Source organism: Vulpes vulpes, chromosome 15 (assembly GCF_048418805.1).
Source record: "Vulpes vulpes isolate BD-2025 chromosome 15, VulVul3, whole genome shotgun sequence".
Classification (NCBI taxonomy): Eukaryota; Metazoa; Chordata; class Mammalia; order Carnivora; family Canidae; genus Vulpes; species Vulpes vulpes.
Window position 1 is genome coordinate 69,482,572 of NC_132794.1, and position 8,692 is coordinate 69,491,263.

At 42.6% G+C, this 8,692-nt stretch overlaps 1 pseudogene; it reads right to left on the reverse strand.

Annotated features, from left to right (window-relative positions):
• Positions 1 to 7,707: 7,707 nt before the first annotated feature.
• On the reverse strand, positions 7,708 to 8,167 carry LOC112917258 (prefoldin subunit 5-like; annotated as a pseudogene).
• Between the last annotated feature and the right edge of the window lie 525 nt (positions 8,168 to 8,692).

The following is an 8,692-nucleotide window of genomic DNA, read 5'->3' on the forward strand; positions in this document are numbered from 1 at the left end:
ACGTGATGTCGCAAAAGAAAGACAATTTTAGGATGCTTGTAAGTACTTTGTACAGGAGGTTCAGTTGCTAGTAAGAAACGATTATTTTTTTAGCGTGGTTTTTGGGAATCAGCGTGTTATTTCGCTGTGTTTACACTCATTTATGTTGCAATTTTAGGTTTAGCGGGTTCTTTTTGCTTGAAGTTATGGGAGTTTAAATAGTTTGAATTTTCTGTGTTGGTAGCTCTATTTTTTTGTTTCTGATTCTGTGGTCAAGTATAAATAAGGGGATTGAAAAGGTTTTTATTTTTTTTCTTTTTACATTTATTTAATTTTTTGAAATTTTATTTATTTATGAGAGACACAGGCAGAGGGAGAAGCAGGCTCCCTGCGGGAACCCGATGTGGGACTCGATGCCAGGACCCTGGGATCATGACCTGAGCAGAAGGCAGATGCTCAACCACTGAGCCACCCAGACACCCACATTTATTTTTTTTTAATAACAAATTTTTTTTTTATTGGTGTTCAATTTGCCAACATACAGAATAACACCCAGTGCTCATCCTGTCAAGTGCCCCACCTCAGTGCCCGTCACCCAGTCACCCCCACCCCCCAGGTTTTTGTTTTTAAAGATCTTGTTTATTCATGAGACGCAGAGAAACAGGCAGAGGCTCCCCGGAGGGGAGATCCCCCGACTGGGATCTCGCCCTGAGCCAAAAGCTCAACCGCTGAACCACCCAGGTGTCCCTTAAAGGTATTCTTTTTTTTTTTTTCAGGGGTAGAGTTTAGTGATCCGCCAGTTGCATATGACACCCAGTGTTCCTTAAATCAAGTGCCCTGCGTGATGCCTGTCCCCCAATTACCCCATCCCCTCCACCTACCCCTCCTCCAGCAACCTTGTTTCCTATAGTTAAGAGTCTCTTATGATTTGCCTGTTTTTGTCTCTGTTTTTCCTTCCTTTCCTCTCTTTCGTTTCTTAAATTCCACACAGGAGTGAAATCTCTTTTTTTTTTTTTTTTTTTTTAAGACTTTATTTATTCATTAGAGACACAGTGAATTAGGCAGAGGCTCCCCACAGGGAGCTGGATGATGTGGGACTGGATCCCAGGACCCGGAGATCATGACCTTAGCCAAAGGGAGATGCTCAACCGCTGAGCCCCCCAGGTGTCCCTAGGAGTGAAATCATATGGTATCTGGTTTTGACTGGTTTCTCTTAGCTTAATGCCCTCTAGTTCCACCCACGTGCTTGCAAATGGCAAGATTTCATTCCGGATTTAAAGTGTTTTAAAAGCCAGTTAAGCAAGAAGGAGGAAGGCTTTCTGGCTTGCTTGTCAAGTAGAAGCAGAGGGATTTGAAGGGCTTTTTTTTTTTTTTTTTTTTTTTGGATTTGAAGGTTTTTAAAAGCCGATTAAATAAGAAGCAAAGCATCTGAGGTTGATTTTATTTAATTTAATCCAAGATCTCATTTCAATGTGATACCAGTATAAGAAGATTAAAGGTGCTCTGCATTATCTTTTTTTTTTTTTTTTTTTGGTGCTAAACCTTCTAAATCTAGTATGTGTCTTGCACTTTATATATTTTAATTGGGACTAGCTGCTCTGAGCTCTCAACCAGCACATGAAACTAATGACAGTATTAGGCACGGTCTTCTATTTATTACGTTGCAAGAACAGACCAGTTATAGATTTTTCTTTCTTCATGGAGGTTTGGTTTCTTTCCCTAGATTTTAGTTATTAGAATGATGTTACTCACAGTGAGTGTGTGCAAGACTTTCTTTTCCTAAAGTGTGGAATGGAACCACTAGGTCAGGGCAAGTAAATGTAATAATTTCCATCAATGGCATTAGTGTTGATCATCCATCAAGGCTTCTCGTCCTTACTGGCTGTTGGTTTGCTTATTTTAATTTTCGCCCATTTGGGAGTCATGAAATGATATGACAGTGGTTTTAATGTACATTTCTCTAATTACTACTTGTATATATTGGTTGTATATATTTTCTTTCTTTCTTTCTTTCTTTCTTTCTTTCTTTCTTTCTTTCTTTCTTTCTTTCTTTCTTTCTTTCTTTCTTTCTTTTCTTTTCTTTTCTTTCTTTAGATTTTGTTTATTTATTCATGAGAGAGGCAGAGACACAGGCAGAGGGAGAAGCAGGCTCCATACAGGGAGCCCGACGTGGGACTCCATCTCGGGTCTCCAGGATCATGCCCTGGGCTGAAGGCAGACGCTAAACCGCTGAGCCACCCAGAGATCCCCGGTTGTATATATTTTCAAAGATTTTTTTGGCCATCATGGTTTATCTTCATTGAAATGCCCATACATGTCTTGCTCATTTCCCCCCTTATATTGTGAATCTTTGTGTTAGTTATTTTGGGAGTTTTTTGTTTTGTTTTAACGCAAACTGTAGACTCTAGAGACTTCTTAAAAAGATGCGTGGAGCCTGCTTCTCCCTCTGCCTGTGTCTTTGCCTCTCTCTCTCTCTGTGTGTGTGTGTGTGTGACTCTCATGAATAAATAAAATCTTTTAAAAAAATAAAATGTACTGGTAGTTATTCATAATATTCTCTATCATTTGACTCTGTTACATCTGTAATATCCTTTTCTTCATTCCCAATATTGTTTATTTGTGCTTTCTCTTTTATTGACCTTATAGATCTTGTCAGAAGTTGTCAATTATATTAGTATTTTTTTCCCAAAGAACCAAAGTTGGAGTTTGACGATCCTCTCTAGTGTATTTTTACTCCCCCTCCACCTTGCTATTTTCTGGCCATATATACTCTTCAATATACTCTTCTGTACTTTTTGGGTAGTTTTTCTTTTGTTTCAAGAGAAATTCTTGCATTCAACAAGGTGATTTTAAAATTCATTTTGGGGGCACTTGGATGGCTCAGTTTTTTTTTTTTTTTTTTTTTTTTTTTTATTTATGATAGTCACAGAGAGAGAGAGAGAGAGAGGCAGAGACACAGGCGGAGGGAGAAGCAGGCTCCATGCACCGGGAGCCCGATGTGGGATTCGATCCCGGGTCTCCAGGATCTCGCCCTGGGCCAAAGGCAGGCGCCAAACCGCTGCGCCACCCAGGGATCCCGGATGGCTCAGTTAAGTGTCTGACTCTTGATTTTGGCTCAGGTCATGATCTAGGGGTCGTGAGAGAAAGTCCTATGTCAGGCTCTGTGCTCAGCATAGAGTCTGCTTGAGGTTCTCTCTCCCTCTCCCTCTGCCTTGCCTCCTTCTCACTTGTAGTTGCACATGCTCTCTAATAAATAAATAAACCTTTAAAAAATAATAACAATAGGGATCCCTGGGTGGCGCAGCGGTTTAGCACCTGCCTTTGGCCCAGGGCGCAATCCTGGAGACCCGCCCATGTCGGGCTCCCGGTGCATGGAGCCTGCTTCTCCCTCTGCCTATGTCTCTGCCTCTCTCTCTCTTTCTGTGTGACTATCATAAATTTAAAAAAAAAAAAAATTAAAAAAAATAATAATAAAAATTCATTTGGAAAAAAATGGTCTATCACAGTGATAGTTTGTTACTACACCTAGTTTCTCATGTTCCACTGGTATTCTTTATTTTTAACATTTTATTTATGTATTCATGAGGGACACACAGAGAGGCAGAGACTTAGGCAGAGGAGGAAGCAGGGTCCCTGCAGGGAGCCCCACGTGGGACTTGATCCCAGGATTGTGGGATCATGACCTGAGCCAGAGAGAGATGCTCAACTACTGAGCCACCCAAGTGCCCCACTAGATGTTCTTATTTTGCTTTTCCTACCAGACTAGAAGCTTCTAACAACCTCAGTCTCATCTTTTCTTGTATGCCTTGGTCTGGGCCATGGAATAGTATGTGCAAGGAAGCAGCAGGAGGAAGACAGTCTCCCGTTAAGTGGTCTCAAGAGGAGCCAGTCCTCCCTGTGAGAAAATGGAAGTTTCTTCCTGCCTGCCTCACAGAGTGTTATGAGAAGCAGATGAGAGGATGGATACACAACGAAAATATTTTAAAGCGATATGCAAAATAAAGCATTGCTCTAATCTTCTAAAACCAGACAGTAATGCTGAGGCTTCCTGCAGGGCTCCTCCCTGTGACTTCAGGACAGATACAACCTTCTCCAGCAAGGCGGAGGCAGATGAGACGAGCATACACACACACCAGCATCTCCAAACTGGAGGCTTGAGGTAACTTTTGCCTTCCACACTGAAGAAACTCCATTGTCCAGCCAGTCCCTGCAACTAGAACTGTGATGGTGCTCTGGCCACACCATGTCACTGTGCAAACAGCACCTCAAGGATGCCCCCACCACCACCCCCGGTTAATTATGATACCTTACTTTGTTTTGTTTTTGCTTTTGTTTTTTTGTTTTTTTAAGATTTTATTTATTTATTCATGGGAGACAAAGAGGGAGAGAGCCAGAGAAATAGGCAGAAGGAGAAGCAGGCTCCCTGCAGGGAGCCGGATGTGGGACTTCATCCCAGGACCCCGGGACCACGCCCTGAGCCAAAGGCAGACACTCAACCACTGAGCCACCCAGGGATCCCGATACCTTACTTTGGGTCTTCGAAGAGTGAAGGGAGAGAAAGCAACCCCAGGCACTCACTTCTGTTTCCTCAATGTCTGAATCAGCACCATTGCGGGGAAAGTGCCCTCACAGTCCAGAACTGCTGCCCCCAGCCCTCCCTGGGGTCCCACACCAGCAAGTGCTGGGTGCCTCTCCTTTCACAGGGCCCCCCACAAGATCCCTTTCCCATCCAGCCTTTCTAAGGGCAGCACTGGAGGGTCTCCAGAACACATAGGAATTCAAATTACACTCCCTTTCCAAGACAGATGGGTTGCTATCTAGGGGAGCCCCTTCCCTGTCAATAAAGCAGACTCTTTGTTTCCTCAAGGGTATTTTACCTCCTGTGGTGACACAGGGGACTTTCTGATCCTTTCTCTCTCTCTTTAAAAAAATATATGTAGTCAGGAATTTATTAGGAGGTATTTATTTATTTGGGGCATTTTTTAAAAGTTCTTAAATTCCAGTTAGTTGCGGCACCTGGCTCAATTGGTTAAGCATCTGACTCTTGGTTTTGGCTCAGATCATGATCTCAGGGTCCTGGGATCAAGCCCTGTGTCAAGGCTCCACACTCAGTAAGGAGTCTACTTGACGATTCTCTCCCTCTCCCTCTTCCTCTGTCCCTCCACTTGTCCATTCTCTCTCTAAAATAATCTTAAAGGAAGCCTGGGTTGCTCAGTGGTTTAGCCTCTGCCTGCAGCTCAGGGCAAGATTCCGGGGTCCTGGGATGGAGTCCCTTGTCTGGGTCCCTGCGGGGAGCCTGCTTCTCCCTCTGCTTATGTCTCTGCCTCTCTCTCTCTCTCTCTCTCTCTCTCTCTTTCTCTCTGTGTGTGTGTGTCTTATGAATAAATAAAATCTTTAAAAAGCAATCTTTAAAAAATTCCAATTTACAGTGTAATATCAGTTTCAGCTGTACAAATAGTGATTCAACACTTCCGTGATACATCACCTGGTGCTCATCAGAAGTGTACCCCTTAATCCCTCCCCATTACCTACTTAACCCATCTTTCCAGCCCTCCTCCCCTCCCCTCCCCTGGTAATCATCAGTACTCTATAGTTAAGAGTCTGCTCTTGGTTTGCCTTTCTCTCACTTGCCCTCTTTTTTTTTCCCCTTTGCTCATTTGTTTTGTTTCTTAAATTCCACGTACGGTGGAATTTGTCTTTCTCTGACTTATTTCACTTAGCATATTACACCCTAGCTCCATCCATGTTGTTGCAAATGGCAAGATTTTATTTATTTTTTTTAGTGATTGAAAAATACTCATGTGTGTACACCACATCTTCTTTATCCATTCATCTGTTCATGGACACAGGCTATTTCCATAATTTGGCTATTGCAAATAATGCTGCAGTAAACATGGGGGTGCATGTGTCTCTTTGAATCAGTATTTTTGGGTTCTTTGGGTATATACCTAGTATTGTGATTGCTGGATCATAGGTAGTTCCATTTTTGACTTTTTGAGGAACCTCCATTCCGTCTTCCACAGTGGCTGCACCAATTTGCATACCCACCAATAGTGCATGAGGGTTCTGCTTTCTCCACGTCCTCTGCAGCACCTGTTGTGTTTTGCGTTGTTGATTTTAGTCATTCTGACAGGTGTGAGATGATCTCTCATTGTAGTTTTGATTTTCACTTTCCTATTGATGACTGATGTTGAGCATTTTTTTATGTGTCTGTTGACCATCTGGATGTCTTTGGGGAAATATCTGTTCATTTCTTCTGCCCATTTTATAATTGGATTATTTGTTTTTTGGGTGTTTTTATTTTTTTAAGATTTTATTTGTTTCAGAGAGTGAGAGCTCATGAGCAGGGGGAGGGGCAGAGGAAGAAGCCGACTCTCCCCTGAGCAGGGAGCAGGGAGCTCCATGTGGGGCTTGATCCTAGGACCCTGGGATCATGGCCTGAGCTGAAGGCAGCTGCTTAACCGACTGAGGCATGCAAGGTACTCTGGGTGTTGAGTTTTAGAAGTCCTTTATATATTCTGGATACTAAGCCTTTATCAGATATGTCATTTGCAAATATCTACTTCCATTCAGCAGATTGCCTTTAGTTTTGTTTGAGTGTTTCCTTTGCTGTGCAGAAGCTTTTTATTTTTATGTTTCCCGATGGATTATTTTTGCTTTCATTTCCCTGGCCTCAGGAGACATATCTAGAAAAAAGTTAGTGCAGCTGATGTCAGAGAAATCACTGCCTGTGCTTCCTTCAAGGACCTTTATTTATCATTTCAAGTCTCACATTTAGGTCTTTAATCCATGTTGAGTTTAGTTTTGTGTATGGGGAAAGAGAATAGTTTCATTCTTCTGCATGTGGCTGTCCAGTTTTCCCAGCACCATTTGTTGAAGGGACTGTTTTTTTCCCATTGGATATTCTTTCCTACTTTGTCAAAGCTAAATTGACCATATAATTGTGGGTTCATTTCTGGGTTTTCTATTCTGTTCTATGGATTTATGTGTCTATTTTTGTGCCAGTACCATACTGTTTTGATCGCTACAGCTTTGTAATATAACTTGAAGTCTGAACCTGTGATGCCTCTGGCTTTGCTTTTCTTTTTCAGGATTGCTTTGGCTATTCAGGGTCATTTGTGGTTCCATACAAATTTAGGATTGTTCTAGTTTCGTGGAAAATGCTGTTGGTGTTTTGATAGGGATTGAATGAAATGTATAGACTGCTTTGGATAGTATAGGCATTTTATTTCATTTTATTTTTTTAAGATTTTATTTATTTATTCATGATAGACATAGAGAGAGAGAAAGAGAGAGAGAGAGAGAGAGAGAGAGAGAGAGAGAGGCAGAGACTCAGGCAGAGGGAGAAGCAGGGTCCCTGCAGGGAGCCCGATGTGGGACTCGATCCCGGGTCTCCAGGATGGCGCTCTGGGCCAAAGGCAGGTGCTAAACCACTGCGCCACCCAGGGATCCCAGTATAACCATTTTAATAATATTTATTTTTCCTATCCATGAGCTTTGGGTCTTAAGTTTCTTTCATCAGTGTTTCATAGTTTTCAGAGTACTGGTCTTTCACCTCTTTGGTTAGGTTTATTTCTAGTTTCATTTATTATTGTTGTTGTTGTTGCCATTTTGCCCAGCTTGCACACTTATTATCATTGAACACTAGACCTTTCTCTTCCCTGATCCCAGGAAGCCACGCCCACAAAGTCCCAGGTTTCTGAAGCACTGAAGCAGAGTCCCTCTGCCCTATTTCTGAAACAGGCTCTCAGGCCTGGGAGTAGCCTGATTTGCTCACAGTGCTGTGAGCTGCTGAATCTTCTGGCTCATGATCTCCATGACAGCCTGTTTCATGGCTTGCTTCTCCTACAGAGCTTGCTAGATTTTCTCCATTTGCTTGGTGAGGAAATCTCTCTTCCTCTCGAAAAAGTTCTTGGCATCCTCAGATATCTTTTCTACATAGTAGTCTATTCCCACAATAATGAGTACATGTTCCACATCATGTAGCTTCCCAGGGACATACAGAGAACTCGTCAGTGGGATGAGTAATTCTTTCCCCAGCACATTCGGACAGTTTCTGGCTTCCACATGGTCTGTACCCCTTGACCTGAGCAATGGACACGGACAAGAACTAAACTTCCTGGCTCAGCTGGTTCTCGAGCATCTATAGCTTTGGCAAGTTCAGCTTCATCTTAACTGACTGCTCCATGTTGGGAAGGAGGACTATCTTATTATTGTAAATGGGATTGGTTCCTTAATTTCTCTTTCTGATGCTTCATTATTAGTGTATAGAAATGCAACAGAGAGGCACCTGGGTGGTACAGTCAGTTGGGTATCTGACTCTTGGTTTCAGGTCAAGTCTAATCTCAGGTTCATGAGATCAAGTCCCATGTTGGGTCCTGCACTCAGCATGGAGTCTGCTTGAGTTTCTCTCTCCCTCTTCCTCTGCCCCTCCCACTGCCTGCTCTCCTTCTCTGAAATAAATATTTTTTAAAAAAGAAATACAGGGATGCCTGGGTGGCTCAGTGGTTGAGCGTCTGCCTTCGGCCCAGGGCGTGATCCCGCGGTCCTGGGATCGAGTCCCATGTCGGGCTCCCTGCATGGAGCCTGCTTCTCCCTCTGCCTGTGTCTCTGCCTCTCTCTCTGTGTCTCTCATGAATAAATAAATAAAATCTTAAAAAAAAAATAAAAAAATAAAAAAATAATAAAATAAAAAAGAAATACAGTAGATTTC